Source organism: Dermacentor variabilis, chromosome 1, assembly GCF_050947875.1.
Source record: "Dermacentor variabilis isolate Ectoservices chromosome 1, ASM5094787v1, whole genome shotgun sequence".
In the NCBI taxonomy this organism is placed as follows: Eukaryota; Metazoa; Arthropoda; class Arachnida; order Ixodida; family Ixodidae; genus Dermacentor; species Dermacentor variabilis.
Window position 1 is genome coordinate 100798194 of NC_134568.1, and position 27905 is coordinate 100826098.

Below are 27905 nucleotides of genomic sequence, written 5' to 3' on the forward strand. Positions count from 1 at the left end.
CGCTTCGCGCTATGCCCTCTTGCAACATAATGGGATACCAACTATCGCCCAAGCTGCCAACCCTTTTAAATGTGACTATACGTCGTGAATTCCACGGTTGGAGACTGTCTTGCGAAAATGTTTCTTGCACGCCCACGTGCGGTGTGATCGCTGTAGTTGACCCGTTAATGTGAAATGAGATAGCGTGCGATTTTTCGCCTGGAAAGCCGCGGATGCTCACGCCGGACGACATTTGCGCCGTGTATGTCCCCGTGCTTGTTTTTCTGGTTCTCACCGCGGCTTCTTGAAATGTTAAACTTTTTGGCATCCGAAATATAGATCAATACCGTAAACGTGTAATGACCCCGTCCTTGGAAGACGTACGCCGCCGCTTCTATCCGCGCCTTCTTAGTATGCTTCCCGGTTCTGTTTCACCTGCATATATTTTTCAGCCGCAACGGCAAGGAACGGTATGATGGACTGTGGGTGGGTAGTGTGGATCATATTTTCACGTAACAGGATCAAAAACTTTCGATCACTAAAGACTATGTCCCTCACAAAAATTTCGTTAATTTTCTGCGTGTCAGAAATTCATTGACCTTTCGCATCAGACTGACGTCACAGTTTTTGGTTTGATGAATCTCACTGCTTAGTCCTCGATTATCTTATTTGCGTTTCTGGCCCCCGTGATTTTCGTGCATTTCTAAAGTGACAATGCCTGTTGGATTCTTGAAGAGTCTAGCCTCGACGCCCGCAAGTGGGAGGGGGCTTTCCTGCGACCGGGTGTTGATTTTCGTAGGTGCATGTAGTACAGAAGTATAAATGACACTCGCGTACTCTACCTATAAAAGTAATCACACGATGTCGGAAACCAGCACGCTTACACACTCGTATTGCGTGACTTTTGGAAACGCATTAGCAATCGAGACATGACAATATACACAAAGGAGTCTATGCTCCATTCAGTGTAATACACCTTCGCGCAACAGTGAGGGTCGATACCAAGAAAGCGCTAGACAGTGGCCAGCGCAACGCCATCCTACCGAACCTGACAGAGACAAACCTCCCCTATCGAATCTTCTAAGACAGCGCGAATTTCCTTACTGATAGAACTATCTTCATCCTGGGTCATTACGGCCAACCATGCGGACGAACCAGACATTTCCCATGCACACAAGAACTGTCAGTAGACACTCACATCAAGACTCTTTCATTTGGTCATGAAAAGTCTCTCTCACAAACACAACCAAATGTCCAACTTTCGCCTTGCAATCTGCGCGAACGGTATCTCTATCTGGAGCACTAAAGGAAACGGCGAGGAGCAAAAGTGACCTTGCAAGAGGGCCTCGGCAATCATAGCAGCTTATGCACATATTTAAGCCAACGCTGCTCTCCGGAGAAGTCAAATCGCGTCGTAGCCCTCAGATACGAACCGCTGCCGAGCTCGGCAGGAATTTTATAAAAATCTACCTGTACGGGCCTTCACGCTTAAGATTTCCGCAAGGGAAACTTCGATATTTCGCAACGCGGGAATCAAAAGCCAGGCTGTCTCGTGCCTTTTCTGAAGCAACCCCGTGGCTTCTTCTACAAGGGAGAGAAGCTCAATCAAGTCTGTCGTCAGCCTCCGTTTATATATAAACAGTTTAGCCTTCTTGCACGCGTGCAGAGTTTCTGTCAGGCCTGGATGACTCGAAAAAGTGGTAACTAGCTTTCTTATCATTCGCAGCTGCGAGTTCCACCTCGCCACGTTGTGAGATTTCAAGTGCAGACCGGCCACATTCAACACTTCTTCCGTGTCGGCGGTGCTCTTGCGTATAGGTGCAACGATGGCGTCGCATTCTTGTACGGCTTCCTCGGCATTTGGGCCCTAAAATAAAGCGAGGACGACAATGAGTGAATATTGCCACTGCAAGTACACTTAGCGCCAACGGCAAGCATGCAATGCAATCGAGTTTGAGAAAGAGAATGATGGCATACGTAATCGTACGGTATTGCACTCGACGACACACTGACACTCTTCAGGGCTGCATTAGACAAAATCAAGTGGGGACAGACACAGCCGTTTCCTCCAGCCCTACAATAAATTGGGTGCACATTAATGCATAGGCTGCACCTTCCTCTTCTTTAGGAATAAATGTCGTGCACGTAGTGCCATGGCTACGGCGCTACGGCTGGTATTATCTTAATGAAATGGGCTTGGTAGCTGAAATAAACATACTATAAGCACACTGCCGCCTCGCTGACTGGTCTTATATGCCAGGCAACTGTGTTTACGGACAGAGCGATTTGTACTATAAGGAGTGACGTGCTCAGGATTTCATTTTCCAACGTCGGGGGGGGGGGGTAATAAAAGAAAACAAATAGAGGGAGATCACGAAAGGAGAAAAATAGCAAGGAGCACAAAATACACTAAGGTAAAAATAGTTTGAACAAGGAATGAACCAAATCGAAATCTTTTAAAAAGTAACTTCTAGACACCGTGGGCGTTCTTTAGATGAAGTGCCAGTTTTGTTTTTCTTTGTCTTTAGAGGTATTTCGAAACAGTTGATTTACGTGATGAGAGCAGACCTCGAAGTCGCGTAAGCTTGGTGCCTGGGCTGCGGAAGAAAAATGATCCGCAGCCATGGCACTGTATTATGGGAAGCAGAGTTCGTGACCTCGGCCATGGCAGCAAATGCACCATGAATCCCCAAGATGAAAAAGCGAAGCACGCTCGAAAATTCAGCTAAACATGAGCGGGGGGTAGTCGCATAATAAAGCTTTAAAGCACTGAAACTGTAATAAGCACAGTTGTCTGCCCTTACATTTCAAACCGCAATTATTATATTCATACATTATTTGTCCACGCGTTCATAGCAAATTATTTAACGAAGCTTGGCCCAAACTTTTGTTCGTGAAAACAGTAATAAATGAACGAAGTATCAATGCACATAAGATGAAACCAATATGGCATTTAATATGGTATAGCTGCCGAATGGCGTCTTGTACGGCAACCTGCAGGCTGTGGGCGGCGCAGCCAAATCGAAATTGCTCCAACTGATGGAACTCGCTTAAAAGCTCCTTGGTTAAGCGTTCCGGGCAGTCGACGAATTTGTCATCATCATCGTCCTCTTCAGTGTCCCACCCGGTAAGTGAAAAATGCCTTTATCATTAATGAAGCGTTATCTGCCACCGCGCGAAGGACCTGGAAAATGAAACAAAAACAGTTAACGGAGGCGAAATAGCACGAAAATACATATTTCGCCTTGTCAGCGATGTTCCACTGCAGCAACGCTGCGTCGTACTCGGAGCGGATCAGAGCAGCTGTGTGGCTTCCTGTCAGGCGAGTGAAACTGAGGAGGTACCTGTGAGCCATGAAGTCGCCGTCCACGAATGTTGCTTCGACAGCCAGGAAGCGCTCCGTAGACGGCGACGTCCACACGTCTACTGCGATGCAGACGTACTGCGCTCCCGCCGAAGACGATGATATTTTGGTCTGCAGCGCTGATAGTTTCCCGGGCAGGAACTTCTCTCTGAGGCCATCCCGCGATGTCAACTTGTTGCCCGGGACTACGACCTGAATTTGAAAGAATACAAAGCAGTGACTTTGGTGAAAGGCGGCTTATAATATTTTCAAACTTGCCGTTACGAATTGTTTGAATCCCTCCCTCTCGACAACACGAAAGGGCTCCGTCTCAGTGAAAATCATGTTGATTATGACGTCGTCAAGAGCAGCCTTTCGATGAACAGGCACAGAGCTGCACCCAGCGGTGAAGGCCGACGTTATCTTCGGCTGGCTTGCCAGCCCCTTCTCTTGTTGCGTGCACTCACGTTCGTGCTTTCTTTTTAGGTGCCGAATCAAATTATATGAAACTCAGCATGTATAGTTTCGGAGTAAAGCTTGCTGCGTGTAGCTTGCTTGTGTTCTTCGCGGGTAATTTCAAAGAATTGTTTCCAATGTGCCATGTTGGCGGTCTTACAGCGTGCGTGAGCCGCTGGGCGCAGGAGCCAGTGTGGCAGTGCGTTATGGAAGTGCTTTTTATTTGCAATAGAGCAGAGCTCCCTGGAACAAAGCGAACGTGGGTTTTCTTCGGCGCGAATCGTCGCGTCGGGGCTCGGGGAGGCGCAGCCGTGGCCTCAGTTACGTGGGCTCTCCTGCTTCGGCTAGCTTCGCGAATCGATGCTTTCAAAAGTTTATTCTCTGTCTCTCTGTATGGAGGGAGAGGGCGCACGAGTGTGTGCTGCGCTGACCTGCAGACCGTCTTCAACAGAGTTTCGGGCAAAGGCGTCCGTATGTCTAGACAGGAGGGACACTATTGCAAAAGGGTTGGGGGAAGGGGGGGGCGAGTACGAGGTGCGACGATGCTAAGCTGGTATGCGAAAGCTTGCAGTGAACACAAGCATCGCGCCAGCGCCAATACGCATCCCATCTTAGAGAAGCGCTATTTCGAATATGCGTCCGAGTCGCCGATGGCGACAGAAGCAAAAACAAACAAGTGAAGGGTGCGGAGACAGCAGGCGGCCGGGGCAAAGGCGCCGTCGAGGTAAAAAAAAAAAAAATCACAACTCGTAGGTATGGAGGGAGTATGCCGCCGCCGTAGTTCCGCACGACAGATACCAACGGCATAGAACCGCGATTACGCGAAGAATCGAGACAAACTTCGGAGCAACTCAGTCTATAAGGACAGAATTGTAGTAGGTGCATTGCTTATAAATGTACCGTACTTGTAATAAGCCAAGCCATTTTAAATATACTGTTTTATTGCTAAATTCGAGGCTCTGACTTACTAATGTTTGAACGTGGGTTGGTTGGTTCTTCGGCATATCTTGACAAAAAATGGCGCGTAGACGAAAAAGCGCTTTGTTGTTGAAAAAAGACGTAATTCCATTCCCATTCCATTCCTCCAAGCTGCCGCCATTACATTCCCATTCCATTCCGGGGTCGCGGAAACGTGGAATGATTCCGGAGTCATTCCAATTCTGGAGTGGTATCTCCGCAACACTGGTCTGTTCTTCACTTTCCTTTTTAATGTTCATTCATTCATTCATTCATTCATTCATTCATTCATTCATTCATTCATTCATTCATTCATTCATTCATTCATTCATTTTCGCGTACTTGTGCCGAAATAAGGACACTGCTCGTTTCGTCCCGATGTCACATGCTCACTGGCTTTCCCTTTAATCGCGAACGCTCACTTCCTGCACCCAGCGACTTGAGTGTGTACACTGCGAGGGCGCTGCCGTGCACGACTTCAGCTCCTGTTGCTTTGCCGCCGCTTACCGCATCTATATTGGGCGACTGACAGCAACCACGCTCGCACGCTGGTCCAGTGCCCGTGGTTCACGCGAGCAGTGTACACGTGATGGGAAAGTGCCCTCGGCGACCGACGCTAACCGCGCGCGCACCGCGGGCGGTCACGCAGAACTGAGAGGCTGCCGGTCGTTCAGTGGGAACTTCCCGACGAGCCGCATAAAGGCGCGTGTCGCGCGTCGCTCTATAACCAACAGCGTCGCAGCGGTTTCCTTGATCTCGCGCCGACGCTAATTAAGCGTCTCGAAAAGCCGAGTCTGCCATTGTTCGGAGCCATGCGTGAACGCCGGGTCGACGGGCATGGGCCTTCCCTCGTTGACCTTGACCTTTCCCAACCCGAGTGCATATACGTGCGCGCACACAGACGCGCTGTCGGGCGACTAATTGAGGGAGCACGGCCTTTTGATTTACACTGCGCGAGCCCCGGCGCCCTGTTTGGCTTTGTCTTTCCGAAGCGCGTTCATTTATTCTCCCGTGTAGTCATTAGCCGACGCCGTATAATTGTAAGCCATCCGTGTGGCTTCTGCGTGGTGACGAACGAACGCTTCGCGGCGGCGCTGCAGCTATTAGCGGTGCACTCTGAAAGGTCCGTATCTAGGGCTCGAGTGTCGCGTGGGTTTAGTGCTCCTACAGTTGGTTTTCCCACTTCAGCCTGCAACACGCCATTGCACTTATTAAGCCATTGAAAAAAAAAAAAACGTGATGACGTCGAGGCACGGCTATAGCTTCGAGGGCGTGCTCCGGCACGCCTAAATAGAGGCGGCCAAATTGGATCACGTGCGTGCGCTCTCGCGAGCAACCGTACTTAGCATTATAATGCGTCGCTTCCACCACGCGGGAAACGGGCCTCGTCTTCTTGATACTGCAGTGGGGTGCAGTGTTTATCCTATCCTGTAAGCCGGCCGCTTGTGTACACCGGCGGCGTGATTGAGGCCAGAGAGCTTCGAACGCTTTGTGAAACGAGGAAAGGCGGCTCACCGCACACTGAACGCTCTGGCGGGAAAGCGAGCCGCTGTGCGCGCCCTGTCAGCGAGGATGCTGCCTTGGATGTTGCGTTGCCTCGAGCCCATCGGCACAGTATCGGGTGCGAACGAGCGCTAGGCGCGCTCGATGCAGGAAGTGCGTCCTTGCGCACTGTTGTACCGCACGTACCGTTCTTGCATAGCGTTACCGCGGCACGTTGTCGCCTGGTCAGGTGCCACTGCAGTCGCCTGGTTGGAATGTTAATAGCAGAGTGCTAATGTTGTGCTATAGAACGTTTTAGTGCCGCTGTATGCACTATTTATTACCGCCTCTTCCCGAAGCAATCCGCGGCATGGCATGGCTGGCGCATGCGCGCAGCAGTCACCTGGCTGACTCTGTATATAATATCGTTGGCTGACAGGTTTCAACGCCCTGAGAGACGCGGAGGGCGACGCATCACTTTTGTTCACGTGAGCAGCTTTGACGTGCACCTAAATAATCACCGCAACGCGCGCGTTGTTGCACTTCGGTTCCATCGGAATCCGCGACCAGAAATCGAAGCCGCAGCCTTGTGCTGAGCAGCAGAACGCAGTATACCCACTGAGCCAACACAATGGGAATGGGCAGTGATGGTAACGACAACGGTATAAAGGCTACGCTATAGTAGTACTTTTCGAGCTAAGCTGGTGTGGACCAGCCGAGTGGCCGTTCGTCACGGAAAGCGTATCGCACAGCTTCGGCGTCCTCGGATTATTTGGGGAACTTGAGGTTTCGCGCACCCGAAGTTAGGGTATGCAAACCGCTGGGCGTACAGGAGAACGCAAGCGGAGCGCGTGGCTTTAGGTGTACGCAAAGGCGCTTGTGTGCGCTATTTCTAAAACATGTCGCTTCAGGTGGGCACAGCCATCTTCGGAAGGAACGAAGCCATTATTTTAAGAGAATGAGCGTCACTGAGTGCTGGTATAGCCGTGTCGCGCTCGCTGAACTCTTCGCACTGCAGAACGTAGTAGAAATTTCGAGCAGTGCAGGCGTACTGGGAGGCTGCGTAGGCACCCCGCAGCCAGCTGACGTCATATCCACGCAGTGAGCTTGTTTATTTTTGACAAAAGCTGCACGTGTCTTCGAATGATCGCGTTAAGCGAAGCCTCCTACTGCTGCTGTTGGTCGCGTTATATTTTAGTAAGCCTTCGCTTCTTTATTTTTTTATATATGTGGCGATGTACTTTTTTTTGTTTTCTGACGTTGTTGCTATGTTTCTGAAAAGCGAATAATGTGTCGCGTGGATAAGAAACAGACGAAAATAAATCGGAGCAATGTGATACAGTAAGCAGACAAATTTTTCGACTTCCAGGAACTAACTTTTTTTTTGTATGTTCGTTCGTAAAAACATTATTGATAATATTAGGAGAAACTGTGATATTGCGTCGAGTTTCTTGCGACGCAGTGAATGGGACTGATGTCTGCTTGGAGAATGGCAGCAGCTGCTCTAAGCAAAAAAAAAATGCACAAAAAAATTTCGAAAGTGGGGAGAATCGGACGGGAGGGAGGAGGGACCTATACTACTGCGATGTCAAAGACTAAAACTCTTAGTGTGAAAATAACTTCGCGGTGTTGTGGAACGCATACGTCGCCGGCACTCTCCTTCCATTGCCACAATCTGTTCTCTTTGTTCTCAGGTTTTGCTGCTAATTGTCGCATGATTTCTTTTCTCTTTCTTTTCTTTTTCAACTAGCGCTTTTTGCGTAGTAATTGGGAGCTTCGTCTGCACGCTCTCTTCGTCGATGAATATTTCTCTAATGCATTGCTGTCAAGTAAAAGTTTGAGCCCTTGCGTTTGAAGACAAAAGAATACAAAGAAAAAAAAAGCAACCGTAAATTCAGCACTCTGTTCGAGGAACAAGGAAATAAAAAAGAAAGCTATTCACCTTGCGGAGCACTCGCCCTCGTCCGAACTATCTTCGCTTTCGTGTGGCACGGCACAAAAGTGCGCGCAGCTTTGGAGGGATTAAGTCTGACCGCAGCCGAAGAAAAGAAAAATTACTTCGAAGCGAAAAAAATAAAGAATGAAGGAGGCGGCGCAAGTGCGGCCTGCCGGCCGTTTTGCTTCACTTGGCGAGCGCCGATTCCCCAAGCGCGCTACCTCCGTGACTTGTTTCAATTACGCGGCGGCAAGTCGCGATGCCGATCAGCGCGCACGTCTCATATTTCAGCTGGAAAGGACTACGAGGGGGAAGCGGGGTGGTGGAGTAGAGGGAGTGAGGGTTGGGGGCAGGGTCGCGTGGTATGTACAAGACTGCTCGGAAGATAACCTCATTCGATCGTGGCGGTCCTAGTGCAGAGACAAGCCGCGAGTCGATTTTTTTTTCTCGATGTCGCATGCTTCGTATCCCACCAACTGCGCCGCTAGGCACTTTATACAAACGCACGGAGCGCCATCTCTGCGCCTTTAGTGCCATCGCCCTGTATAGTGCATACGACTGTCCGGTGACAGCGTGTATAAGCGAGCAGCCCCTGTGCTGTATGCGTGGCACGAAGTCACTCCGCTCGGAGAATGCATGCTTGCCGCAGAAGCAAGCCCCTCTGTGAAGGTTTCGTATATACGTGCCTAAAGAAGTTTACTTAGTATTGTGCGCGGCTACCAGGATTTCTTCATCCATCCCCGTTGTTGTAACGACACCGAGAGGGAGGCGGGGCGTAATTCTTGTCAATCTTTTATATATCCTGTTTTAGCCAAAGTAGTAGCGCTTTTCTATCGCCGCATAATACTTCCCGTGCTACACATAGCACTTGTACCGATGGCTCGCATTTCATTTGAGATCTATGCATCGACGACATTACGTCCTTGTGGGTGTTTACTGACCGCGACAAACATTGATGGCACACCACACTACGACTCGTCCAGGCTCTTGGTCACCTTTATTCTCGGTGACGTGTTTGTAGCGACCACGCAACACTTGTAGTGACTACGCCCAAAGTCCTTCACCTAAGCGCCTGGTGGTGACGGCGATGGTTATCGTCACCGGCCCCCATGCAGTCGTGGTAGACGGTAGTGTGTCGGTCTCGCCTACGGAGATGCGCGCGGCGAGCACGCTGTTCTGGACGGGAGCAATACGGCATTTTACGTTCCTACGCTACACGTGCGCTATGAGGGATGTCATGCTGAATGACTGCGCATTAACGTATACCACGTGGTGTGCCTGAACTTCCACCGATGTCTCATCACTCGGCTGCTTCTGCAAAATGCTTCGATAGTATGCGTAGTCGGCGGCCGGGAGCCGAACGGCAGACCTCTTGCGTGTCTCAATCATCGCTGCTGTGCTGGCTGGTCGAATGCGCGCACTGCTATGGCTCCGACACTTTGCAACTAACACTGGTCTCGAAACAACACTTACTAGGTGACAGAAGGCTCGTGCGCTTTTAGCCGTGACCTCACTCCGGAAGGCGAGAGCCCTTATTGACAACCTACTGTAGATTCGTTCTACACATAGTGCCATAATATTCCTTGCAAATTATGATTTTCCATAGGCTCTATACTTTCGCAAGTGCGCCACTGCTCGAAGAGACAAGGCCTTCTATTACTACCAAGGAGGTGTTGCTGCTTCGAGAAGACGGGCGCTTGAGGTGCAAAAATTCTAGGAATATTTATGGTGGCCTGCAGTAGAATTGTTATAGGCAATAGGCCGCGCGTATATATTTTCGTGTGAGTTCTCTCTGGCCACTGCCACTCCGCTTTGTTTGTCATAGTCGCACCACCACCTGGTTACTCGATCGTGAACAACGTCCAGCACACGGCGCTCACATCGCATCCACCTTCGGGAAACGTGCGATCCTCTCAGCGCGTTACGGTGCATCCTATGTCCCACTAGTGCAACTTCGAGCGCAACTCTCATAAACGGGAGAGTCATGGCGCATTAATTACTTTATTTATTTATTTATTTATTTATTTATTTATTTATTTACGCACCCACATACGCACATGCGCATGCACATACACACACGCACGCACGGACGCACGCTGTATCAATATGCCTGCATCGCGGTTATGAGTGTACGAACAGTGCTCACGGAAACGGGGTTTCTCCCCACAAAGATCGCCATAGCAGAGAAGCCAGCTTTGACGGAGAGCCGAGATATAAATAGATGTGTTGAGGCTTTCCGCTAGTGCCCATGCACATACCGTTTCTTACCATTACCATGAGACAATGGAGAAACTGCCATTTCTTGCTTCATAACTGGCTCTCAGGCCCGTGAAGAACACAGCACCGTGCTCAATGCTCTCCCATTTCAACTCGTCTTCTCTCCCGTCTTTATTGCTAGCGATGAAACAAGTAGCATATTTAAGTTCCCTATTCGATATGCCCTGTGAGCGCATTTCTAGAAACTAAAACGACCACGTCGCTCGGGAGTCCACTTGACCGTAACGCAATCATGCGTCGTGGTCGTATTGCATCATTTCCCGAAAGGCAGACAGGTACTTTACAGCATCCTTCTGCCGCACTTTAAGTTTAACATTGCCACATGCCGCGACCGCATGTTGTTTTGTAAAGTGAGTGGCACCGCTGGTCTTGCGTGGCAATGGATCTCGATCCATTTGCTTGAAGTGACAAAAAAAATATCACCGAAACGGGTTTATTTCCACAACGGCATTGTCTTCGCTAGCGAGCGCGCACGAAGCTACTGCACAAAGTTAGCAAGTGCTTCCTCAAGCTGTGCATTCATTGTACGACACCCACGAAATAACGTTTTACGTGGGTTGCCCGCCAATATCGCGGGCTTTTTTCATGAACGCCAAATTGGCGCTGAGCGGCCATGTTGCCGTTTGCTTCGGCGAAGTCTACCTCTATCCTGAATGCAGTCGGCAACTGTTTCTGCCGGAGGCTACTAATCGCTCACCAGACAAAAAAAAAATAATAATAATGAAAGAAATATCACGCACGAAGTGTAACGGAAGAGCGCACACAAGAAGACACAGCGACAAGAAAAAAAAAAAAGAGAACGAGTGCCAGCAATCACATTTGGATAATGATTCTGCTTTCGCTGTGGGATCGCCAACATGCACGGGTTGACAGATGTCGACTCATATTCTGCTAAAGACCGCTTATAAGCCGAGAGGTGTCTTTAGCTTGATTTCTTTTTTTCAAGAGAATACTTCGACTTATCTTCTGGTTTTTACAGCAGGAATTTGGCTATCGGTAAAAATTCACTACATTGCAATCTAAAGGCGATCAAGATTGAACTTGAACTTGGGAAGTTTCGCGAGCTTTACCGAACCCAATGAGGCCCAAAGGCCAAAAACAAAGAAAAGAAAAAGACGTATTGTCATTGGGGATTCGGCGCGAAATTCAAGAAATCGAACTTTGACCTTCCTTTTCTTTTCTAATCAACCTATCATCGCGAAATTAACAAGAATATAATTACGGAAGAATACTTTATCCGTCTAACGTGATTTAGTGTTTCTCCTTAGTGACCTTCGAAGCACCTTACGGGCGGCAGAAAAATTAAGTAAGGTGATGAAATTCGTAAATTTGCAGGCCAAGTTGGGATCAGCTAGCGCAAGACAGAGGCAATTAGAGATAGCTGGGAGAGGCCTTCGTCCTGCAGTGAACACAAAAATAGGATCGTAATAATAATAATATTTGGGGTTTTACGTGCCAAAACCACTTTCTGATTATGAGGCACGCCGTAGTGGAGGTCTCCGGAAATTTCGACCACCTGGGGTTCTTTAACGTGCACCTAAATCTAAGCACACGGGTGTTTTCGCATTTCGCCCCCATCGAAATGCGGCCGCCGTGGCCGGGATTCGATCCCGCGACCTCGTGCTCAGCAGCCCAACACCATAGCCACTGAGCAACCACGGCGGGTAATAGGATCGTAATCATCATCATCATCATCATTATAATTCACGTTACTATACGCATATACAGTCACGTGTTAGTTATGGCATCAAGATTTTACCAGTAGACTAGAGATTTCGTGCGTATTACCGAGCGCGAAATTTTTTTAGAATTTTCGGTTCGAGTGGTGCTTTCTGCAAACCGATCGTCGGTAGCATATTCGCAATCGAGGCAGCGCACATGTTCTAGCGAGGAAGGAAGACTTAGTCTCCCAAGGCGTTTTCTTGAACTGCCATTTTGCTGATATAATCACGAGTTTCGAAAGTCTGGTCAATACTGATCATTTCTAACTGTCGTTGTGTGCTGACAAGTAGTCCTTTCCCGAAATGGAGTATCAGGCGCACGATGTCCACACGTTCGCAAAATGTCCGACGGGTCACATCACCGGCGAGCCGAAATGTTCAGCGGGACTAAACGTCCACTGTTGGACATTCCGTCTCGTTGGACATTCGGTACGTAGGACATTCGGGCCGCGAGTGGGTGATATATATATACGCCTCCTCGGAATCCGAGGCGTGCAGCAAAGTGAGAAGCATGCGTGTACCCATGCGTCTGTCGGCACTTGCTAGCAAGAAAAATTGCGGTTGAATGGCACGGGCTGCTGCACACGCAAGCAACGTCGTGTATGTTTTCTCTGTTATCTTACATGTCTCGTATGTGCGGGTTCACCCACTCGAAGTACGAACACGTCGCAGCGCGGCCGCGCCGTGTGCGCTGGAGCTCCGCCGAGCGCGGCCACGCTGCGCCGCGTTCGTACTAAGAGTGGCCGAACCCGCACATACCATAGTTTCGTTTCTTCATTGCATGTGACTTGTTTTGTGGAGAGGGCCAAAGTCGCATTTCACTGAGGTATAGGCAGAACGTGCTGAGAAGGTTCGTTATGCTTCGACAAAGTGTGCTACTCCTGGAAGCAGAAAACCTGACAGACGTGTACCCCTAAGGAGGCTGTCGGGTACAGTGGAATGAATGGGTCCCGATTCAATATGAGAACGCCTAAACAAAATACGCGAACCGACATGAACAGACTGAACTGACACGCGGCCGCATCCTGGTGTGCGACAAGCCACGCGTGACGATAACGCGTTCCATCGCTGCGCCGCTTGGCTACAGCTGAGGTTCGCTTGGCGCAGGCAAGCGCCGTTGATAACGCGGAGTCTAAAAAGAAAAAAAAAACGAGAAGACCGAGTAGCGGTGGACTGGTCATCTGGCTATACCACTGCTCGAAGCAAAATACCCCGTACCGGTGGCTATCGCTTGATGCCGCGAACTGTGCACAGAACTGGGAGCTTAGAACACATCTTCATTAAGGGGGACGCTATGGTCGCGAGCAATAAATTAGCTACCACGGTAGCCACTAAAATGCTCGCAAGTATAAGGTATGCATGCACCTTCAAAGAAGCAATGGGCACAGTCTACTGGGCGCCTGCCTCTACACTTGCAGTACGTCTCACAGTTGCAGGCAGTATGCGCTGGGACCACGAGACATTTCACATTTCTTGTCTTTTTTTTCACCGCCGACATTTCACCGCCAACTTGTTCTATAAACTTTCACTCACGAGAGCGCGTAACCAAGGTATTTAAATATTCGTTACGTTGTGGAAGCACGTACCCGTGAAACGACGTGAGTAGGCCTTGAACATCGTTCCTCATATCGTCCCTTGAACTTCGTCGCACTCAGGACGGACTCCACGCGACACTCTATTACGTTGCCATAGATACGCAACGTGCCCTAAGTTTGCGACGTCCGTAGGGGAGCAAATACCTATGGCTGATAGCCGCAGCGAATTCCTATTTTGCGCAATCAAGGTCCAGGCCAATTTTAGCCACGAAGGACACGCCAGGCTGCTTAGATGGCAGTTTTTACGAGCCATGTGCTACTTCTTTTTCGCATCCTTCCCAGTCTTTCTTTCTTTCTTTCTTTCTTTCTTTCTTTCTTTCTTTCTTTCTTTCTTTCTTTCTTTCTTTCTTTCTTTCACTGGATACGAGCGCGACGTTCGGGACAGAGCACTCGCACAAGCAAAAGAAGAAGCAAACGCGGAGACGCGGTAGCGCAAGCGCACACTGAACGCTGCGGCGCGTATACAAAAGACACTCGTAAAACTGGCCTCATTGCCGACCTTCCCGACGTAAAACGTGCTAACATTAGAGAGATTTCTGCGTCAGATTGTTGTTAATGAGGAAAAAGCGTGAAAATTGGGTTGCGCGTCACGCACCTTGCAGATCTCTCTGGCTCTTATTTTTCTTCCTTTTTTGTTTTATTTCCGTTCTGTGTCGAGCGAAACCTCACCTTCGCTTTGCATTAATTCTTTTTACGCTCCTTTAATCATTACCTATAAGCGGCGACCACGTGACAGCCTTCGTCTTGTAATGAGATCCATGAATGCTTGAGATCCTTTTCGGCTGCGATAAATTGAGTTGATGGCAGAGCAAGGCATATATATATATATATATATATATATATAAACGATGGCTTTCTTTTTAGTGCGAATGTGTTCGCGCTCAATCTGATGACGGCAGGACAAATATACCGTGATGGGATTTATATAGGGGCTTACCCCCCTCGCCTCCAACTGTTTTTTTCTTTCTTGCTCGCCTTCGTCTCATTCAACAAAGTTTGTTCGGCCCCACGCTTAGCGGACCGTCACGTTGATAGCATCTGTATATGAAAACCGGCTGGACAGTCTGAAAACGAACGTTAGGCCAATTTCATTACTGTGCCGACTGGCGGACGAAGAACAGAGATCGTATTTTCTGCATCTTGCTTATACGCACCTGAAAAACGCGGTCAGCCCGTCCCTGGTTTACTTTTCCGTTTATTGGCTTCTGTTACGTCGCGAAGTCAGACTATAGCGCCCAACACCAACGCGAATGAGACTGACGGTGCGCCAGTGTGCAAACTGACAAACAATCCTCTGTATAGGCTTGCCAACGAAACCAAGCTGAAAACTATTCATCTGCGTATGCACTAAACGTCTAGCAGACTTGTTCTTCGCTGTGTGTAAACAGCCGCAACGACGTTCTCCTTCTTCAACCCCTGCGTAGCATTAGAGGGTTTTAGAATAAGGACCCCAAAATTTTGGGGCCCCAAAGAGCTTTGCGGCTGTTAGCGTTGGGGCACGCAGGAATGAAGAACTTTAGAATAGGGCTTTGCGTTTGCGAATAGCGTCTTGCACTGTCAGCACCACTATGGCGTCAAAGAAAAGCTATCATAAATAATTAAATAAAATATACCATTTTATGATAGGAAGAGTAACTTTAACATCCGAGTTTCCGCGCTAAATTACAATTAAGAGGTTATTCTATTAGCAGCAAGCAGTTTGTTGGGCTTAGTTTCCAGTATACCAAATTTAAGTGCTTTCACGAGCCAAGTTAAGCCGTGTTAGGCCTACGAGCCATGAAATAGACAATCGAATTCGGAATCAGGGGCGTCTAATGAATCAATCTTCATAGCACACGCTAGTTGAGAGAAAGCTATAACTGCAATCACTTCTCCTAGCTTGCGAACTTCACGCGTTAGCACGAATCTAGCCTAGTTTGGTGCTAGGTTAGAGCCATCGCTTCGATGGGTGCCGAAATGTTTGTTTCCCGCAAAGCTTTTGGACTTCCCCCTAAATCAGTGAAATAGCGTGCCCGACGCAAAACCCAAACGCAGTTTGCGCCTTGCGCATGCGCAGTGGCTTTGACGCTGTTGCTTTCGGGTCCCAAACGTTTGGGACCCCTATTTTAAATCTTTCTATTACTCATGTTCAAGAATTGCACTCCATAGATTGCTTAGCTGACTATTTATATCGGCTGTGATACCTCAAACTTCGCAACAACTTTGGAAGAAGTTTTCGCTTGTACAAAAAAAAAAAAAAAAAAAAAGCCGTATACGAATAATGCGTGCCGCGCAACTTTCTGTGTAGAAACAATTTCCTTTTCAGATATCCCGACTCTTTGCCTGGATGTCTAGTTTTGTACAAGAAAATAAAAAAAAAATTACAAAGTAGGGTAAGCAACGTGCTCACGTAGAAACTACTGTTAACTATACACCTTGCGGCTGCTAGGGGCACTATTTGCTCGTCTCTAATTTCTTTCTTTATTTGAGTCTCAAATGGGGGGGGGGGGGGGGGGGTGACACCATAAGTCTTTAAGGTGCATTCGCGCTCTCTTTCGTTGACGTTGTGCATCACGGATATCTTATTCGTGGATAGTCAGTTTATCATAATGGTTATTTAGGGCCACAGATTTCGAATTCATCTGGCTGCCGTGTGGAGCATACATGAATATACCACAACCTTAAATTCTTAGACAGATAATAACACATGGACCCAATTCACGGCTGTTTTTAGCTCTGGCAAGTTCTAAAGATATGGCACAAGGCAGTGAGAACTTCACTGGGGACTTGACTGAGGGTGAACGTTATCCGATAGGTAAATATTTTGAAAAACTACATTTTTGTGGCTATCTTCGTTGTGACACTGGCTCATATACCAAGGAACTAATTGATTGATTGATTGATTGATTGATTGATTGATTGATTGATTGATTGATTGATTGATTGATTGATGCTGGTTTTAAGTACAGTATATCACTACATTCTCCGATCGTTAAATTGTTAAATGAAGGAAGGATAATTATTGACGAAGTGAAACCTTTAAACTATTTTGCAATGCGCTACCTTACGTGGGGTGGTCACTTGCATTTAAGTAAAAGGCACACAAAAATGAAAGACAATTCTAGTTTTAAACCAAAGTAGCTTAGCGCAGAAGCTGCGAGCTCCGTTGATTTCTTTACCGCTGATGCAGCCATTGCTCCTGACGCAGGCATGCAGAGTTGTGACACACTTCACTGAAGCATAAGGTGAAGCTAAGCTTTAGCTAGAAGTTTAGTATAGTTTCAAGGCAAAATTTAGTAATTAAATTTTAATTTTTAATTTGTTGATTGTTCATTTTGATTTCTCGTGCGAGTAATGCCCGCCGCTTCGAATAATCCAGCTCAATGAGTGCAATTAGGCTGTCTGCCACACGCGAATTTTAAAAGTTATGTATGACCTAAAAAAAAGACACCCCGTATGTAGAAGGTTTAAATTCTCTTTATATCATTAATTCGACGCTATGTCACTACCTCTTAGGAATGCGATTAAAGCCTTCAGAGCGGTTCGTTGCGCTGATTCGTTACTCCATGAGTTCAAGTAAAAAGCCGGTCATCGAGTCACCTGAGCTGAGTGAGTGAGTGAGTGAGTGAGTGAGTGAGTGAGTGAATAAACTTTATTGTAGGTCCGGCGAGGACGCGAACTCGTTGCGCACCCGGCTAGTCCCACGTCGGGACCGGCAGGTCTAGCCCACCGGCCCGGTCGCGGGCACGCTGGACGGCCAGGATTTGCTTTTCTAGAGCGGGGCTACGCAAAAGCGAGTCCCACTCCTCCTTGATGAACTTGGGGTATGTCGACCCACACTCCCACAGGATGGTCTTGAACTGCTGGCGCGAGTCCCTGGGGTTGCTATAGATATTGAGGACGAACACGCTGTTTCTGCGCTGATTCTGGTGTGGTACGTCGAGCAGGATCTCAACCATGACATATTCAATTCTACCACACCCCAGCTTGAGGTCGTGGGTGAGATGAGTCAGCCTGTTATCAATCAAGGTGCAAATCCCTCGCCCCCCGGGCAGGCCCGACACGGCCCTGTAGCCCTGGAGCGAGGCGGCGGAGACTAATGTTTCCTGGAGAGCAATGACTTGAGGTTTGACAGCGAAGGACCTGAAGAACTGCTGCAGAGGGGCTTTTTTGTTAGAATATCCCCTGCAGTTCCATTTCCAAATGCGAAAACTCTCTTTGGACCTATCCATTATGGCGGACCGGATGGACTACCACCTAACGGGGCAGTTAGGGCTGTGCAAAGACTGGGACCTCCTGACGCCGCCCTGGTTGGATATTGAAGTCTAGCTTCCTTTAGTATGGCGGGAACGGTGAGCGGTTGTACGACGGAGGCGGGTGTAGCCATTCGCGCCTCAATGGCGTCTATGCGATCAGCGAGAGCTCCGAGGCCCCTGTTGGGGTCTCGGCTTACGACTGCGACCAAGAATGACGCATTACCTGAGCTGAAACTACGGGACAGCCACTTCATCAAGCATAATGCATCAGCATGTGCGTTCCTTTGGGTAATAGCGCACTAAAGGGTACAAAGCGAAGCCCAGTGCTATCTGCACGCCACTACATTAAGTGTTTACCATGTCTCTCAAGTTCACACATATTTAGTCCCTATTTTGTGCGACACCTTTCTCATCCTCCCCCACCCCTTCCCTTCCACACGCACTTCTTCAGCCTCGCTCGATCTTGCCAAAGCCCCAGTATGTGTCGCAGAGCCATGCTTTTGAAATAAAAGACAGCCATTCTTTCTTTCTTTTTTTTCGATCAAGAATCCATGTTTGATTCTTTTTATTAATAATTGCGTTTAAGTACATGTTGCTGCTCCTCTTCCTCGACACGATAATTGTGCTCAGAACACTGCTAACTGTGAGATCAGTTTTGAAGTTCTCAAAATACAAATGCCTCTGAGCGGATGCAAACCGGGTCCCTCGCGAGAGCCACATTTCAAAAACAATTACTAACTGGCGAACACGGAAACAAGACCTTCGTGCGTGTCACGCCGCAAGCAGATCGCCCGCCTATAGTTGTTCAGTGTACGAGTTCAGCATCGCCTGCTGCTCACTCCCATGACGTTAGGTTAAGGCGGTCGAGGAAAAGGTAACCTGCGTGCATCGTGTTGGAACGATTCAGCGCGTATGGAGCCGTTTAACTCGAGAGTTAAATAGTTCCGAGGAGGTTGTCTTCTTTCTTTTTTTTTTCTTTTCTTTCCCGCTGCCAGTAATTCTTCCAGTCGGAGTAAACAAGTGGGATTGACCCCGTCGTGATGCAGTGCATCGGGAGGAGGGTCGGCGCCCCAGGTATATAGGTTACGTGTCCGAAGGCGTGACCCTTCGCCGCTGACACGGCACTCCGAAGGGGAGTGGCACGCCGGGCGCACGCCGGCCGCTCCTGCGGGGTCGACGCGGGGCGCGCGCGCGCTCATTCGTCCTGTCCTGTCCGCGCGCACACACACACACACACACACACACACACACGTGTGTGTGTGTGTGTGTGTGTGTGTGTGTGTGTGTGTGTGTGTGTGTGTGTGTGTGTGTGTGTGTGTGTGTGTGTGTGTGCTGGTGCGCGCGCGCGCGCGCGTGCTGGCTCCTTGCGCGCTATACGCGTGGCCGCGGCCGCAGGGCTTCTCGGCCATAGCATCGGCTCGCCCACGACCACTTTGCGAGAGCGACGGGGGGTCGTGAGCTGTGGGCCAGCCCGACGTCCATGGAGCCAGGCGAACCATCTCGACGCCGATACCGACGAACGGGGGGTGAGGGGGGGAGGCGAGGCGGGAACAGATGGAGGCATCTTGGCAGCGCTGGAGTTTTGGGTGCTAGACTTGATCGGGTGCCTCGCCCTACACGGGCAGGCAAGTGACTGATACCATTCTCACTAACGCTCCCCTCTCCCGTCACCTCTCCCACCCTTCTACCGCCACCGTGCTCGGTCCGCGTGTGTCAGAGATATAAGGCAGGTTGGTACATAATATCCTTCGGTGTGAAGGCAAATGGAAAATGATATACGTCTCACTCAACACGTAGCAGAGGTCTGGCACCGAAGTCTGCATTAACTCTGAGGTGGTATTTATCCTCCAGTTAGCTGCGTGCCTCTTGTCAGGCAGTGTACCGAATGCTCTCGCCGCTCAGAAGATACAGCATGCCGGCTATGTGATTGTGCCAATGTTTGTCATGCACTTAAAAGCTATACCAGCTAATGACTATACGGGCCCGATTCTCGCAAATGCGAAATCTTAGAGCTGGCGTGATTCTCGTTGAATCTACATACAATCTGAACTGTAATCTACATTCATTGTTCGAGCATGGATGACAGCAGTTTCATTGTCTCTGGACGCGTGTGTATAGATAAGTTTCTTTTCGTGTTATTGCGCCGGACAATTGCGCCCATGCCCAGGCAAGGTGAAAACAACTCGACCTTCGCCAGCCTTGCAGCGGTACGCCGAGGCGAGGCTCACCACATGCAAACGCGAAAATGACGCGTCCCCACTGGGCGGCCGTATACTTTGACGCGTCTCCTACATGTGCCACGAAGCAAAGATGATTGCTCGTTGTCCCTCAGTGCGAACGAGTGGCAAGGCCAACAACGCTACGCAGCTTCTTGTCCGCAATTTATTTCGAGTGTATGGACCTCGCCTCACATCGTACTGCGTGTGTGGACCTCGTCCACACGCTGTACGCGCCGACGATTGATGGCGGCTCCGCAGGCATCCATTTCGGCTCGATCACCGCGCGCGATAAGTATAATCAACCGTGCGCTGTTGATCCGATACGGCGATCCCACCTTGGGATCGTTTATAGTTATGACGCCCTCCATTCTGATGGGGACCTCAGTTTGTCATCCACTCCTCGCGCCGATCGTCGTCTGCGAATGGAGCGGCTCGCAGTCTTCTTATCGCTCTCGTGATGCGATCGGTTCCCGCATACTAACGAAAAGGCTGCAGTATCGCGCGAGCTGTCGGAACTCGCCAAGGATGCTGCGCGTTGTGCCTTGATTGCGACGCATAAACGGTTAGCCTTCGCAGGGACCGAGGTGCTGTAGTGAGGTCCTTGGTCAATGGGACGGCAGTGCTAAGTAGTCCTGTTTCTTCTTTCGCTCTGTGAACAGAAACTAACGCACACCACGACAATTTCGTGCGCTTTTTCCTCCAGCTGTGGTGTTTCCGCTTGTGGCGCTACGATTAGTTAAATTCTCAAACAGAGCAGGAATGTGCGCGAATTTTGAAATTCACCTATATACTAAATGCGGATTGACTTTCCTATGGCTCGGTCTTCGTTTGCTTGCTTAGAGAAACCACTGAAAGAATGCGTGCGAGTTATGTATAGAACTGTGCGGACGAAGGGTTGCAATACCGCTATGTATAAGGGTCTTCTTGCTGCGTTTGTTGCTACATATATACCCACGTTCAGCTAGTCATTCCAAGAGATTACCCTCAGGCAACACGACCATGTATTTTAACTTCTCAGCGCATTTCTGGAGTATGCGCAGTTTCTATTTTTCCAGGCAAAATAAATTTCTTGCGGCAATCATGCAAAGTGCCAGTCTTGTTCCTATAGTGACACCTCGTGGTTATGTGATCAGACATCGTTTTATTTTATTTTATTTTTATTTTTTTGTTCCGGAGACATGCCGTATCTTTAGATTCTGTGGGAGGCGGCGCGAAGTGGTAGCCGCCGTGGCCACGGTTTATTTAGGCAGGCCAGCCGTGGTGCAGCGGGATCTCGGGAGCGGTCGACAGCGCGGTTGCTCAGGTTGAGCGCCCTAGCGCTTCTCGCGCTACCTGCACGTGAGCCCACGTTCTTCTTCGCCTGCTTTGGAGGCATCTTTCCCGTGCCGTCTTCTTGTCGAAATGTCTAGAAATGTGCAGTTTCTTGCTGATAACGCATAGTTTTAAGGTAAATATACACAATTAAAACTAAGAAATAACGGACAGATGAACGACAAATGAACGCCGGACGCCAGATGAACGCCGAAAACAAACTCACTGTGCAAAGGCTGAGGCCGACTTGTGCGCGTAGTCGCTATAAGTATACTACAGAGGTGAAGGCTGAAAACATAAGCTAGGCTTGGATCGTACAGCTGGCTTCTTGCCTCTCTAGAACGCATCTTTCCGGTAATCAATTCAATGTGGACAAAGTCTCATCTGCTCTTATCAACGCGGCAAGTGATGTTACTAACGCGCTTCACAGTGACGCACAAGTGCCGCCAGCTGAAAAAAAAAAACATTTATCAGGAAGCTCCACTTGGCTGATAAGGAGCACTTCTAGTAAGGAAGGCTCAGCCATAGTGCAACGGGGGACGAAAAGGAAGGCTCACCATCATGTCCAACGGGGCACGAAAAAAATGTGCGTTGTCTGTGAATATGGCTATGTTCGAGAGTTGCGTGTGCCCATATTTGTGGGACGAAACACAGTTTACCTGCGCTGTCTTACGGGCGAAATTTGCTGTCACCATGCATCGGTCGTTTCGAGTTGGCGGATAGAAAAGTACGGTCTTTCCAGACTCGATCATAGCATCGGAAAGAACCTCGGTTGAGCTTTCGTCTCACGCTCGGCCACCTCATTGAAGCTATGGCTCGTGCATCGCAACACGAAGCCAGTTGGCGACGGTCGCTCCCGTCACACCATACATCTTCGGCTTGACACATACATGCCGCCGTCCTTATACAAGCCAAGAGGAGAAATACTATAGCTTCGAGAGCCTCGACAGCGAGAGAGGAAGTGTCTCCTCCATCCCCGATCAGTGGAAACCCAAGCGCGCGACTCATCTGGCGCCATTGTTCTTGTGGCCTCCGCCAACTAGTCGGGAAACTGGTGCGCACACTTGTCAGCCGCCTTTGTGCTCGAACTCTCTCGCGGGGTTTCGTCTCTCTCCGGAGAACCGACAAAGGCGCGAAGCTTCGAGATATGTCGAGCCGATAGGTGTAGCGAGCACCATGCCACACGTGTACCGTTCTGTCACTGTGGCGGCCACGGTCGCTAACGAGGCTTTTCCCACGCGCGGTGACTCGGCCGACGTTCGCTGGCCCGAAGACGCGCGCAGCTGCCTTGCGGACGCTGAGGCTGATTCGCACACCGTGCGCACGCCGCGCCACTGTAGTGCAAAGTGGCTTCCAGCGGACAAACTGACCCGAGCGCGGGTAGTGGTTTCCACAGTGGTGTGACGAGTCGCGATTGTTGTGCTCCAAGGTCTCGGTCCTTCTCGACTGCAAGGGTGTGGCTGGCGACCTGTGTTTTCGGATTACGCCGTCGTATGGGACTTAACAGAAAAAAAAAAGAAAAAAAAAACACGTTTCTGATACGCCCTTATTTTTCTGCTTCTTTTTTTTTTGTGCTGGTCATATTACGGGAGAGCCGTCTACAGCGCTTTTTCTTGTTCTTTCGAGTTCCCACGATGGTGCAAACAGTGACGCAGACGACTGTGTACGACCAATCGGTGAGTTTAGTAGTTTAATCACCGGCGCAGCGAAAGAAAGGACAAATCTGTGCTGTATATAGAGTCGGACTAGTAAACTGACCGTTTGCGTGAACGAAAAAACTACATCTGCAAACGCGCAACCTCTCGACTACCGCGCAGGCAAGAGTTTCCGGAGTTCGTATAACCTATAGCCCTTTTAAAATGCTACTTCACGCAGCTCGTCACGTAGCAATGGACAGTCCGCTATAGGCAGACACTTAAAGAATACACGCTCCCCCCCCACCCCACCCCCCCAGATTAATCCATACATGCTAATCAGTCTAAAATTTTGCACATTTCTACTCAGTCCGGTCCTACAAATCTCAAGTTCGCACGACCGCGCCTCCGCTGTCGGTAACTCGGCGCGCCGTATGGTGTGAAATGGTAGAAACGAAGGAAAAGAATTATACAAAATGCTGCCCTAAAACTGCGGTCGCAGCCACGTCGCAACCTACGCGCTATATTTACGCGCCGCGGTTGCTTAGTGGCTATGGTGCTGGGCTGCTAAGCACGAGGTCGCGGGATCGAATCCCGGCCACTGCGACCGCATTTCGATGGGGCAGAAATGCGAAAACATCCGCGTACTTAGACTCAGGTTGCCGTTAAAGAACCCCAAGTGGTCCAAATCTCCGGAGTTTCCCCACTACGGTGTGCCCCATAATCAGATCGTGGTTTTGGCACGTAAAATCCATAATATAACTTTAAAATACGTGCTATATTTGCCGTCTTCATCGGTTCCCTGCTTTGCCCGCATTTCATTTCGCGCGATTTGACCATAGTCAGCTAAGTATCGCGTTATTCTCGTTTTACCTTTAGGAGCGTACGCATGAATGATGCAATCGCTAGGTCAGCTGATGTGAGGTCAACTTAATAAAAATTGACGAAGCAGTCGCTTCTTGTCTGACGCCTCTCCTGGAGACGAACAATCGAACCGCGATGGAAACACTCCACCAGGCCAAAGAGCTCTAAGAACGTTAGTGCTGTTGAACAGAAATTAATATCGACGAACAATGTTCTGAGACTTAATCGGCGCCGTTCTGCGTTTAAGCAAAATTATCCGTTTAGAGGGCACTTAAAAGCTGTTATCTGCGAGTGAAGACTATGTGTACTAGTTCGCTTTACTGAAGCTCCAGTATACAATGTATGTATGTATGTATGTATGTATGTATGTATGTATGTATGTATGTATGTATGTATGTATGCATGTATGTATGTATGTATGTATGTATGTATGTATGTATGTATGTATGTATGTATGTATTGCGTGCGGTGTTATGCATCCACGTCGAACGAGCGCTACACATTTACTCGGCATAGATACATAATGGCGGATAAATAACGAGGACTGGTCGCATTGTGGGCCATTCATACCTGCGGAGAATAGCGGCACAGCTATTCGGCCATTGGGCTACGTATGCAACGTCGACAGAGCGATCCGGGCAGTGTGTAGACGGCTGATGTGCGTCTGATGAATGCGGCCCGCTATAGCACCGACAGGGGTCGTAAATCTCCAAGGAGCGTTGGTCGTAGTCGGACATAGCGGCGTACGCGTGCGCGGTACAAAGAGTACGGCGGGACGTGCGCAGCCCCGAAACCAACTCCGCCAAGGACGCCCGCCCACCAATCAGAACTCGGGCCACACCGTTTTGCTCCGCTTCTGCCGCAGCGGCGCGCGGCTTTGCTGCTATGGAGTCGCGACGCGGCTAAAAGGCTCATGACTCTTGCGCGCACGTGCAGAACCGCAGCCCAGAAAGCTTCCCAGCGTATCTCGCAAGACCCGCGTCGCAACTTCGCCGGAGGGCGTACAGGATGTGACCATGGTGGGCCGTATACATGGCTCCCGCGTCGAGGAGGCTGACGGCATGCGGCTGTATAGCTTTATACGGAAATGGCACATTACGGTCACGACGCGGCGGGCTCTATACTCAAAAATATACGAGGCTCGCGCGCTAAACCGGAAAGGTAAGAGGGAGAAAGAGCGCCGGGATGAAAAACGGTGGGTGCGGGCTCGCGGCAGGCGAGAACATGCGTCCCGACTGGAGACCGCCACCACCAAATAAACTCTTTGGCTAAGAGTTTATTTGGTGGTGGCGGTCTCCCCCGATTCGCGTTGTCTGCCATGCGCGGAAAAGAAAAAGTCGAGGCGGGCATGAAAAAAGAGCAGGCCTTATCGTGGCGACGACTTGGCCAATATATGTATATAGTTTATTCCGAGTGCGCACCATTCGCGCGACCAGTTACTATACTTCTTTCAGCGAAGGGTGTTGTACGTGTATATGTAAACGGTGGAGCTGGTGGCGGCCGCAGTGGTCTGCGGCTGAGGGCGTGTGCTCTACACGAGAATATAAAGACGGCATATCAGATGTGATGACCACGCGCTCTTTGGAGAGAGCGCCAAGGCCAGAGCGTGCGATTTTCCAGCGAGAGCGCGATAGGGAAGTCTTGCACACGTCCACGCGAGCGTGTGCTCGGGCTAGCGCACACGTATGTTCCAAATACAGGATGATGTATGTTTGCGGCTCGCGCTGTGTGGTCTATGTGTATTATCATTTTTTTTCTTCTTGCCTGCATCGCTTATGGATTGCTCGCCGGGATGGATGGTACGAGCTTTTGATGTGGATCCGATCGCTTATCGGCGCGAAGAAAACCTGGACGAGCTCATATACGTTCGCGGGGACTCCGCAGGAATGGTCTGGAATATATATGTACTGCAATGGTAATTCGAAATCCTGGTTCGTATAAGGCTGGCCTTTCGAAGAGAGCGTGCGATTTCTGTTGGTCGCTCCAGTGTCTGAGATTTTCTTTTCGTTTTCCTTTTCTTTAGTTGCTCGAGCTCCTGCTACGATGGGATGCTATACAGCGAGATTGATGGCACGAGAATGTTTGAAGCGTGAATACATCCTCGAGTTGTGGGTACGGAGAGAGCGAACCAATAGCTGACGCATCACTCCTGTCCGAAAACTAACGGACGCTTGCTTGTACGACAACGCGTTTACTGTATATTGTGGAGTCAGGCCGAAAAGCGAGCCGCCGCGGTCACGCGTTACTGCAGTCGGGCGGCCATATATGGTATACATGCACCGATTGTCCCGAGAGCAGTAAATCCTGATGCGGTCGGTCCGGCCTGACGCTAGTTTGTTGGAGTCTCGAGTGAGGATCGCGCGCTAGGCTAAAGCGGCCGTTGTCTCCATCGGCGATGCTGAATCCCATGATGGCGTCAGCGCAATATTTTCCACGTATATGGCTTAGGCGTTGCCCTGGTTGGATGCCGAGGACATCATGGTTGCCATAGAGCCCCTCCCACCAGTATCCGTAGCGTGGAAGCCACGTCCAAGCTCATCTTGGTATAACCATGGCTGGAAGTTGCACACGCTGTGCCAGATCCCACTGGTGTGGATCTTCAATTCAGGCTCTGAGTCCAAACCGCGAAGAAATACAAAGCTGTCGTCGTTTTAGTATTCTGAAAATAACTCATATTAGGCATTCTGTAGAAATAATGAAGGGATTGGGGGGGGGGGGGGGGCGGTTGTCGTATACTTTAGAGCACCTCTAGAAAACGATTACGCAGCGAGACGCGAGGCCTGAAGTATAGTTTGCCCCCTAAAGGTGGCTCTACAATAACAAACATGCTGCAGTTAACTGACCGAAAACGTTTCTAGGCCGTCTATTTAGCAAAGAGCTATAGGGTCTATAACAATTGCGACCTCATCAAGCGAGCGGGGTATCGGTTGTAAATGTAGCGTGTAAACCCTCACATGGCCGCATTCAGACCTTCATCGGCTTCAAGAAACCGAGTGCGATTGATCCACTGGCATATCAACGAAGCCAACTGCTGTCAAACGACAGCTGTTCTTTATCGTCCGTGTCTTTTTCAGTTACTGCTGTATGGTGTGACAGTATACTCGATGAACTGCCTGCAGTACTGTAGCCTTTTTTTTTTCCTCGACAAAATGTCCGATTACAGTACATTCTTTAAAGGCACGAGTTGTGGTTCAGGAATAATTTTTTTCCTGTGTTCGTAATTGTATTCATCTGGGCCCGTATTCCCAAAACGCTGTTACGCTAGAAGTGTTCGTAAGGAGAAATTCCAGCCCATCTTGATGTTGGACATATCATTAGGTAAGGTTGCCCGCCAGTGGCAAAGAGCGCTTACGAACGAATACATTCGTGGATTCGGCCCATAGACCAAGGGGGCAGCTTCCGAAGACAACTGAGTAACCCCATTCTACTTCATTAACTTTCACAATTGTATACAGGGTGGTCAGTGCAAATTTTACACATGTAGATGTAAGTCGAAAAGAAGTCGTAACTTGAGCAAAAAGAGATTTACAAGACACATTGAGAAGGGGCATCAAGCTGAAAAGATGGCAAAGTGAAAGCGCTCAAAAAAGCCACCCTCAGCATCCTTGAGGGGAACCTGGCATCTTCACCTAGTCCCGAGGGTGAGCCGCAAAAGCCGCCCGAATCTTGTCGATCAGCTAGGTCTTGGTGCTGCTGTAGGTTGGTTACCTGCTCAACTGCGCCCTACACATAATAAAATTGCAGTCAGAGTATAGTTATAGAGGCCAGACGCTCGGAGCGTCGAAATCGTGAAAATTCTCAGGCTTTCACTTTTGATCTTTTCCAGCGGTATGACAGGGAGCCGTCGAGCAGTTCCACAAACCCATTATAATCCAGCCTGAGTCCCTGTGGAAAGA

The 27905-nt window shown here is 49.4% G+C and overlaps 1 protein-coding gene across 1 annotated transcript in view; it reads left to right on the forward strand.

Annotated features, from left to right (window-relative positions):
* Nucleotides 1-27905, forward strand: part of ko (Stork-head domain-containing protein knockout) — a 447377-nt gene that overhangs the window by 377047 nt on the left and 42425 nt on the right. The window lies entirely within an intron of this gene.